We start from the raw sequence: 10514 nt of genomic DNA, 5'->3' as shown, positions 1-10514 counted from the left end.
GGGACTGGGGCAAGCCATGGCGTGATCACAGGGGGAGGTGGGGAGGTTGGGGAGGTAGTCCAGGTTGCTGGGATTTCGGGAGCTTCCTTATGCCCAAGGCTGTGTCTGCCCTGGAGAAGGTAGACGTTATTCAGCAGAATAAGTTATGTCATTTAAGTAGGAGCTGAATATAGGAGGTCTTCAGAGAATGAAATCCTTGCCCCCGGCAACCCTGCTCAGCCTCACTTTGGCCTCAGCATTTTCACCAGGCGCTGCTGTCCCTCTCCCCAGCTATTCTTTGCCGGTGGCACGAAATGGTCTTTGCACATGGTATGAACATGGAAGTTCAGGACGTGTGCAAGTCCTGCTTTTACCAAGTGGCATCAATTCTCATGTTTCTCCCAGTGCTATCCTTTGTGATGGGCAGCAGGTCTCAGATCCAGGCTCTCTGGCGAATGATAACGTTGATGGTTCATTAAACTCCTCGAAGTGCTGATTGCCTTCAAGCCCCCCCCCCCCATGAAGCAGGAACAAAGTGGAGTCTTGTGGCTCCTTAAAGGCTATCCAGTGTGTCAGAAACTTTTGTGGATTGGAGCCCTCTTGGACAGATGCATGAAGCGGATCTTCAGTTGGCAAAGAAGTGCTTATGTATGCATACCTGTACAGAGAAAGCTAAGCAGTAGGGCCATATTTTCCTGTTTTATACATAATCTTAAAATGATACAAGACAGGGTTTTTTTTTGGGGGGGGGAGGACTGGACTTTCAAGGACTTCATCTCTGGAATTTGTCACCTGTGAAGGAGACTGTTGCTGTTCCCCTTTCACAGCTGCAGGAAATGAGTTTGGAGGGTGGGGGGCAGAAGGGACTTTCCCAAGATGTCCATGGCAGAACCAAGACTGGCATTCATGCTGGATATCTGTTCTTTTATCTCAGGCTAGGCAACCTTTTTGGCTTAAGTGCCAGGAAAAAAACGCACCATGTACCTGTGAAGACGCTGGTGTGTCACCAGACAAAATTGGGGGGGGGGTGTACTTAGCCAGATAAGTTTGGAGTGATCTCAGTCCCAGCAGTGCTGCCAACATCTCCAAATTTACCTTGGACTCAGCTGGTGGCTGTGCAGATCTGGGAGGCGATGACGTTCGTAAGCTGTGCGTGTTGCCCTTCTCATGCGCTGCCAGCTCCAGCGGTGTTGCCAGTGGTTTGGTCATCTGGATGGAAATCTAGGGCTGGGTGCCAAGTAAAATGGCCATTGGCTTGCAGGCTGGGTGGGTGCCGATGCCTGATTTATCTAATTTAATATCAAGGGTACTTCAGTGCAGGATGTTCGGAGATCACTGAATGAATGGCATGTTCTTCCTTCTAAAAAAAATCCCAGGTAAGATGTTTTTTGCTGAATGCTAAGTCCTATGAGGAGTGATTGAAGGAGCCAGGTATGTTTAGCCTGGAGAGGAGAAGACTGAGAGGTGATATGATAACCATGTTCCAAGTATTTGAAGGGCTGTCATATAGAGGAGGGTGCCGAGTTGTTTTCTTTTGCCCCAGAAGGCCGGACCAGAACCAACTGGTTGAAATTAAATCAAAGGAGTTTCCGTCTAGACAGTAGGAAGAATTTTCTAACAGAGCGGTTCCTCAGTGGAACAGGCTTCCTCAGGAGGTAGTAAGCTCTCCTTCACTGGAGGTTTTTAAGAAGAGGATGTGTGGCCATCTGTCAGCAATGCTGATTTTATGACTTTAGGCCAGTGATGGCGAACCTTTTAGAGACCGAGCGCCCAAACTGCAACCCAAAACCCACTTATTTATCGCAAAGTGCCAACACTGCAATTTAACCTGAATACTGAGGTTTTAGTTTAGAAAAAACAACTCATACATTAACATCCCCACTTCATCCCATGCTAGCGGAGTTTCTCTGCACAGGATCGCACGGCCGGACGGTCTCTGGGGGGGGAGCGCCCCTCACCTTATAGAGCGTTTAGTGCAGGTACAGGTAAGGGGTGCGTCGCTGGAAGTCGTGCAGGGTCTCAGCTGGTGGGTAGCGGAGCTGGAAGACTGGCAGGCTGCGCTTGCAGCACCGCATGCAGGAGGCGCACTGCAGGATGCGCCCGAAGAGCTCCAACTCAGCGACAGTCAGTCCCTCGTCCGGCACAGCACCGGAGCCCGGCTCTCCAAAGGCCGGCTCCCTGAGCCAGGGCTCCCCCAGCACCTTGCCGGCGCACTCCTGGTGGCAGTGCGGCTCGCTGTCATGCAGCAGGTGGTGGAGGCACAGGCTGGCCTCCAGGGCGCGGACGCTCTCCTTCCAGCCCTCGCTCTCGTACTGCTCCAGCGTGTAAGTGCGCTGCAGCGGCAGCAGCTTGGCCACCGGGAAGCGGCAGAAGCTGTACTTCTTGTACTGTGTGCCGGCCAGGGCGGCCAGCGGCAGCAGCAGCCCCCGGCTTTGCTGCTCCGGAGCTGCTTGGCGGCTCTGGGAAGCCGGGGGGAAAGGGAGGCAGGCCCGAGCGGATCCTGCAGGGTCTTAGCGTGGCCGGCGGGCAAGGGACCAAATGGCCAAAACGCACGGGAGGTTTTGCCTTGGATTTGCAATTCTCTAGATGTGCTGGGGTGACGGCGCGCATGCCCACAGAGAGGGCTCTGCGTGCCCCCTCTGGCACGCGTGCCATAGATTCACCATCACTGCTTTAGGCAGATCATGAGAGGGAGGGCAGGAAGGTTTGCATCAGTGTTTGGCTTGCATGCCCAGGGTAGTGCTGATCACCACTTTAAGGTCAGGAAGCAAATTCCCTCCAGGCCAGATTGGCCAGGGATCCTGGAAGGTTTTTGTTTTTTTGCCATCTTGGCGTGGAGTAGGGGTCACTGGGGGTGTGGGGAGGGGAGGTAGTTGTGAATTTCCTGCATTGTGCAGGGGGCTGGATTAGATGACCCTTATGGTCCCTTCCAACTCTATGATTCTGTGATTTGCACTGGAAGAAGGACAGGGTGTTTTAATAGATAGTGGTTAAGAGTGGCGGAGTCGAATCTGGAGAACCGAGTTCGATTCCCCACTCCTCCACATGAAGCCAGCTGGGTGACCTTGGGCCAGTCACAGTTCTATCAGAACTCTCAGCAGGCAATGGCAAACCACCTCCAAACATCTCTTGCCTGGAAAACCCTACGGGGTTGCCAAAGAATAATAGAATCATAGAGTTGAAAGGGATCACCAGGGTCATCTAGTAGTCCAACCCCCTGCACAATGCAGGAAACTCACAGCTACCTCCCCCACACACACCCAGTGCCCAGAAGATGGCCAAGATGCCCCCCCATGTTCTGCCCAAGTTCATAGAATCAGCATTGCTGACAGATGGCCATCTAGCCTCTGCTTAAAAACATTCAGGGAAGGTGAGCTTACCACCTCCTGAGAAAGCCTGTTCCACTGAGGAACTGCTCTAACTGTTAGAAAAGTCAGCCGTGACCTGACGGCACTGTCCACCACCAAACAGGTTGCCTTCTTCAGACACTTCTGTGCCTTGGCTGCTGATTTAAACCCAGTTTTTAATCTCCTGTTAAGGACTGAACCAGTGGCTTCTACTGTGCCAAAATCTTCCAAACCTTGTCCTTGCCAATGAAATCAGGCCTTGCAAGTGTGCATGCACTTTTCTGCCAGAAGAGGGCGCTGCTGGATACAGAGAACTGGAATTGCTGGGGGAAGCGAACAAAGTAGATTTATTGCTAGAATTGGCTGCTGGAATCAGAGCAGAGCAACATAAGCATTGCAAAGGGAGATGGAAAGAGACAGAAGAACTCTAGCTGGCCCTAACTCAGATCTTGCATGTTTATACTTGCATAGCTTGAGGGTTTTTCTTAATATAAGAACATCTCAGAAAGCGCTCAGAATAAAAGCACATTTGAGTAAACAAAGTTGAACTGGTAATTTCACAGGGGTAGCCAGATTACTCTGCTGTAGGTAGAATAAACAGCTCTTGTGGCCCCTAGACTGATTAGTTTTGATTCTAGCATAAATTTGTATGGATTAAAAGGCCACTTCATCAGGGGCATGAGGTGGGTCTTCACTAGGCAGATGTGTAAATATACACATTTATGAAAGACACCCCTCCCCCTGTAAACTGCAGGGTCCAGGGCTCGTGACATGCAGGGGGAGATGTAAATTATATAAAAATTGTAATGCAATACAAAAGTGAGGTGCCCCCAAAGTTGAGTAGGTTTTTAATCTTTTGGCCAGGAGAACTGAGCATGCAGGTATTGGAAGGGGGGGGGGAAATGAAACCTCCCTCTTCCCCCCCCCCCATAGATAGATATGCCAGTTGAGAGCCCAGCTAGATTGAGCTGTCTGATAAATGACCTGCTTTGACTTTTCTGTTTAATTACAGCCTTGACATGATTAAATGCAAACCAGGAGGGTAATTGAGTGCAGCTGGATCATAAACCCCCTCAGACTTTGTGGTTCCACCTACAGGAGCCAAGTTGTCGGCTGGGCATGAAATACTGTGTGCTCAGAGTTTAGTTCCTCCAGGGTTTGTTTAGCCACCACATTCATGGGTAATGGTTGCCATTGGAAGGTTATTGAATGAGCTTCTACAGAAGGCTTTTACCTCTTTCTCACCTATGTGCTCAAAACATGGGAACCATTGCTGCAGCTCTCTTTGCTGTGTGGGACTGATGCTGGCCAGGGCAGAATGGAAAGTGGGCCTTGGCTGGATTGTGATTTGAATTTAAGAGGAGCATCATAGAATCATAGAGATGGGACCACCAGGGTCATCTAGCCCAACCCCCTGCACAATGCAGGAAATTCACAACTACCTCCCCCCATACCCCCAGTGGCCCCTAATCCATGCCCAGAAGATGGCCAAGATGCCCTCCCTCTCATCATCTGCTTAAGGTCATAGAATCAGCATTGCTGACAGATGGCCGTCTAACCTCTTCTTAAAAACCTCCAGGGAAGGAGAGTTTACCACCTCCTGAGGAAGCCTGCTCCACTGAGGAACCGCTCTGTTAGAAAATTCTTCCTAGTGTCTAGACGGAAACTCTTTTGATTCAATGTCAACCCGTTGGTTCTGGTCCGACCTTCTGGGGCAACAGAAAACAACCCGGCACCCTCCTCTATATGACAGCCCTTCAAGTACTTGAAGATGGTTATCATATCACCCCTCTGCTAGACTCTGGCAGAGAGGGAGCCGCTTGGCAGAGATGAGGCTGGGCTAAAGTCATGGGCCCACCTTGGGTCAGGATGAGAACAAAACCACAGAGGAGATGGAGTGAACTGCAGATGTAATGAAGCTGGATTGGGTGTGGTCCTGAATAAAGGGCCTGAGGTTTGGGGGGGGGAGGGATTACAGGCAGGGAGCGAGGAACCACTCCGCTGGAGACACTTCGACACGGTGAGTTGTCACTGGGTCTTTAGCCACATTCCGGTGCTTCTAGCAGACCTCAAACCAGACCAAAGTCTGGTGACTTATATGGTCTTGGTTGTCAGTGCCAAGAAATCAGCCCCTAGGACTGGCAGACAGCAGGCTGCAAACCAGATCAGTCTTCCACCGGCAGGCACCACATGGCGCTGTGAAGCCGATGCTTTGATCAAGCAGCTGTGGATCTCCCAAACTCGCCGGCTCCACCCCTGCCTGCGCACTTCCAGCCTGCACCTTTTGGTTTCTTGAAATCAAAGGAGGTAATTAACCACACATCAAATGCTGCGTACCTGGTTGTCGAGGTAACAAACAAACACATTGGTGCTGAAATGACAGGTGAGTCTTTGCTTCTGGGGGAAATCCTCATGATGGTTAATGGGCAGTGGAAGAAACTGAGTCACCAAGCCCAAGAGCAGGGGTGTCAAACATAAGGCCTGGGGGCTGCACCCGGCCCCTTGAGAGCTCTTACCTGGCCCGGGAGCCTGCTGAGGCAGCCGCCCCATTCTCATGATCTGGGCATCAAATTTTATGGTGCACATGGCCCCGCCCAACCAAGTAACACCTATGTCATATCCGGCCCTTGTAACAATTGAGTTTGACAACCCTGCCCAAGAGTATCTTGCTGTTGTGTGAATAGGGGGGACGGGGGAGGCAGGGCCTGGGGCAAAAGTCCTATTGGGCCCCTTTTAAAACGAATGCTCCCAATTTTTATTTTGGTGGGGGTTGTGAGGAGTGCAAAATTAAGAAAGAAAAACAACATTCAGAAGGAAACAAAAAGACTCAAAGGTAAGTTGAGGGCAGGCTGGGGAGATTTTGGGCTCACAAAAATGTGAGCCAAAGGCAGAATGTGGCTGATACGTATACAATTGTGTAAAAATGACCCGTTTGGTTTTTGTAGGAGGTCATTTGCTGAAACGGAAGCCCATTGCCTCAAAGGAGAGGAAAAGGCTGAACGTGACCTACAATGGACAAAACACAGTTAACTACCTGAGGACTTTAGGGTGGTGGGTTATGTGGCTAACTTCGTAGAAAGATCAGACAAGTCATCATCTGTCACACATGAACACATGAAGCTGCCTTATCAGGCCGTTGGTCCACCAAAGTCAGTATTGTCTACTCAGACAGGCAGCAGCTCTCCGTGGTCTCAGACAGAGGTCTTTCACATCACCTCCTTGCCTACTCCCTTTAACTGGAGATGCTGGGGATTGAACCTGGGACCTGCATGCCAAACAGAGGCTCTACCACTGAGCCATGGCCCCTCCCCTCATGGTGCTGCTGTGCATTACTGGGGCTAACAGGCCTTGGTGACACCTGTGGAATACACTGTCCCCTCTCCCTCTTACCCCCAAATAAGGAGGCCTATAACCCTACTGGATCCCCCAACTAATGAGTCCTCAAGTTCCTACTATTGCATTCAGCCTGGCCCACCTTCCAGGTCAGCTTGAGAAATGTGCTATTTTATATGCACGCGTACACACACACAAATATACAGAATGCATTTCACCTCTTGAAGGCACCTGTACTATTACCCTGACGGGATGAAGGGTTGCGGGATTGAGACATAGAGAATGGCAACCTGTGGGAAGATCAAAAAACTAGTTGGGGAGGGGCTTTGGATCAGAACCAGAGCATCTAGTTTGCATGCAGAAGGTCCTTGGAATCTCTAGTTCAAAGGATCAGGTACTAGATTATGGGAAAGACCTTTGCTTGGTCCCTTGCAGAGCTGCTGCCCGTTCAAGTAGTCAGTACTGACTTGGGTAGATCAAGGGTCTGACTCAGTAAAAGACAGCTTCTTTATAGTCTCACAGTCTCTGCCCCGAGGGACATCCACTCTGTGATACTGTGTTTTATTTCTGTTCTGCAGCTGCATTGTATTTGCATCTTCACACAAAAGGGCTGTCCTAACCCCAGTGTTTTGTATGTTCCAACAAGCCCCACCGGCGAAAGTTCACTGAAATAGGCAGCTCCATGCACAGCCCCCTCCCCCCCGCCCCGTCCTCAGACAACCAGCCAGGCCCTCTTTGATGTTTCTGGTTTTTCTGCCTTCCTGCAGAGGCTCAGGGGGTCAGGCGTTCATTTGAAACCTGAGTGTGACCTTCCCGAAACTCCCCGGCAGGCCCCTCTGGGACTTCAGCCCAGGATTTGCTGCTGCAAACGTTGCAGAAAGGATGCTGCAAGGGATTGAAATGCGGCTGGCCTCTCAACTGATCTCCAGAAGGGTTTCAGCAGGCTGCTGGCCACGCCCTTCTAGGGCACCCACCTCGCTTCCAGCTAGGATTTCCGAGGGAGTCTGCACGCTTCGTTGGGAAAGGGGAACGACGAGAGGGCAACGGAATGCCGGCCGGTTCAGATACATGGTCGGAAGACTGAGGAATGGGCTGAAGGAGATGGTGACTTCAGGACACCGCTCCCTGCTCCCTCTGCTTTGCATTAGCTGTGTCTGCCCCCCAGCATCAAACAGTGTCCAGATTTATTGCTTGCATCTGGCAGCTCATTTAAATGCTTGCAAATTTAAACTGGCCCATTGACAAGGGATGATGGCAGACCCCAAAACTTGGCAGGGAGGGTTTCCCTATGCTCAGCTTTTAGAGTTTTCTTGAATGCTGGGGAAGGAGAGGTGAATAGGGGGCTTTCGAGAGCTCCTTTAAAAGAGCTGAGAATTGCCTTGTCAGCTCCCGGTCCTGTTGGGCTTGGATTCAGGAGCAGACTGAGCCACAGAGCACTTGGGGCAGCTGCCCCGGGCCCTGCACCGTGGGGGGCTCTGCACTAGGAGCCCCCACTGCCCTGCAACCAGCTGCCCCAGCCACTGCCCTGACGTCCCTGCTGCTCTGAGTCACTGCTGATTAGGGTTACCAACCTCCAGATGGTGGCTGGAGCTCCCCTGCTATTACAACTGATCTCCAGCCGATAGAGATCAGTTCAGCTGGAGAAAACGGCTGCTTTGCCAGTTAGACTCTATGGAATTGAAGTCCCTCCCCAAACACCGCCCCCCCACCAGGCTTTGCCCCCAAAACCTACGTTTTACCGTTGGTGAAGAGGAACCTGGTAAGCCTAATCTCCATACTTCCTGAGGCTCTGGTAGTGGTGGAGGGCAATCTGCTGAAGGGTGGTGGTGGGGCCTTCCAACCTCCCTACTAAAGCAGATCCCCTGGGCTACAGCCTATTGTCCTACAGCTGACCTTGACCCTCCTCCTCCACACACTGCCTGAGTCTGGGGCCCAATTTTTGAGTTTTGCAGGGACCCCAGAATAACTAAAATCCCCTGCCTGCTTATATGCATGTATACTTTAAAGGTGTTTTCATTATGTATGTATAAGCATTCTTTTTGACCCCGCAGTACAAAGGGTAGAATGTCAGCATTGCAGGAAAAACTGGCAAACATTGGAGGGAAGGAGTGGAGTAGGGTGCTCACTACCTTTCCTTCCCAAATGCTAGAAGAGAGAGACACTGACTTCTGGGCCATTTGGTAATACATGGCTGTTTATTCTCTTATGTACAGGTGGAGTTGAACTCCTTCATGGATCATATGCCCAAGACATTTTAATCCCTTTTTTTTGTTTTGACAAGGGGGAGATATTCATTCTTCCAAACCTTCCTCCTCAAAACAGTGGGAAAGGGATATATTTTCTTCCTAGGTCCAGGTTCCAGGAAGAGCCTGCAGTTGGGTTTAGCAGGGAGCTGCGGGTGCTTCGCTGACGATGAAACAAAATTGGAGTCAGCTTCTGAGTTTCACAGAATTCCTTGTTCAGCATAGGAAGAAACTCATTTTCTGTTCTGCCTAATGAGTTCTGTGAAACCTGCACACTGGCTGAGTATATGGTACCATTTTGTCCATTTCTAGACATGCTGACCAGGAAGAATTTCAGAAACATTCAGATATCTCAGATGTGCACTGAGTCCTCTATCTTCTGGTCCATCCAGGGAGAAAGTGGGCTTGGAAGCTTCCGGCGGTGTCAAATTACTGTGTGGTTATTTGAGTGTGGGGAGGCAGCTTCGGGAATGGGATGAGTCTTTTGAAGGATGAATATCATACCCTTTAAAAAGCATCATTTTATTATAAAACATTAGGAAATTAACAAATATATTTATTTAGTAAAAGAAGCAAACAAAAACTCCCAGAAGACAACCCTTCCACCCACCACATTTTTCCAGGTTCTATTGTGTTTTTACGGAAAACACAAGTCTGTGACATTTGCACATACACAGTTTTGTACAGCCATTCTTCGTATATATACAGATGCCTCCACATTCAGGGGCATGCAAAGAAATCAGGGAAGACATTGGAGCCCTGTGTTTTGTTCTGCATGGCCTTGGTGGGTATGGAGAAGATGAGTTTCCAGCCATTTCCCCAGTCTTGCTGATGGCCTGAAAGTTCCTTGGCAGAACCTGCTAGCCTCCCTGAAAAGGGCTTTAGAACAACACGTGCTTTGGGTAATAACTCCCTCCAACTCTAAAGCTTGTGTTATCCTGCTCATGCTTTTAAGGCTGGAGCCCCTCCCCCAACAAGAGGAAGAAGAGGGTACAGATTTCATTTTTTAAAAACAGGGAGACTCTTGTGGGATCAGGCCAAGAATCCATCTAGTCCATTCTGGGCCCCCTAGTGGCCAGCCAGATACCTGAGGGATGGCTACAAGTGGGGCATAAGGACAACACCCATGCCAGGAACCAACATCCCCCCCCCCAGCATTTAGTAATCAGATGCACATGCTTCCGATAATCTGTTCACTTTTGCACCAAATCATCTTGGCATTCTGCACTGAGAGATGGCAGGGTCTGCAACTGGACAGCCTTTGCTTTGATTCCTTTGGTTTGCACCTCTCCATTTGGCTAGGTAAGTTTTTTTTGGGGTGGTGGTGTTGGAACAAAAAAAAGGGCATGATTCAGCCAAAGTCAACCGCTTGTAAGGAAGCCTTTTTAAGGAACGACACCATGGGTAGTGTTGTAGAACTCACTGCCATGAGTTCTACAACACTAGATGGATAGTGAGTTCTACAACTCACTATCCATCTAGACCATTGGTTAGATGGATTTTGAAGAGGGTTGGACAGCTGTATGAAGGTCTATCATTAGTTGTTACCATGATAGCTGAATGAGACCTCCAGATTCAGAGGCAAAATGCCTTTGATTGTACCTTGCAGGCT

This window comes from Euleptes europaea, chromosome 13 (genome assembly GCF_029931775.1).
Source record: "Euleptes europaea isolate rEulEur1 chromosome 13, rEulEur1.hap1, whole genome shotgun sequence".
NCBI lineage: Eukaryota > Metazoa > Chordata > Lepidosauria > Squamata > Sphaerodactylidae > Euleptes > Euleptes europaea.
This window is presented reverse-complemented; position numbering follows the sequence as displayed.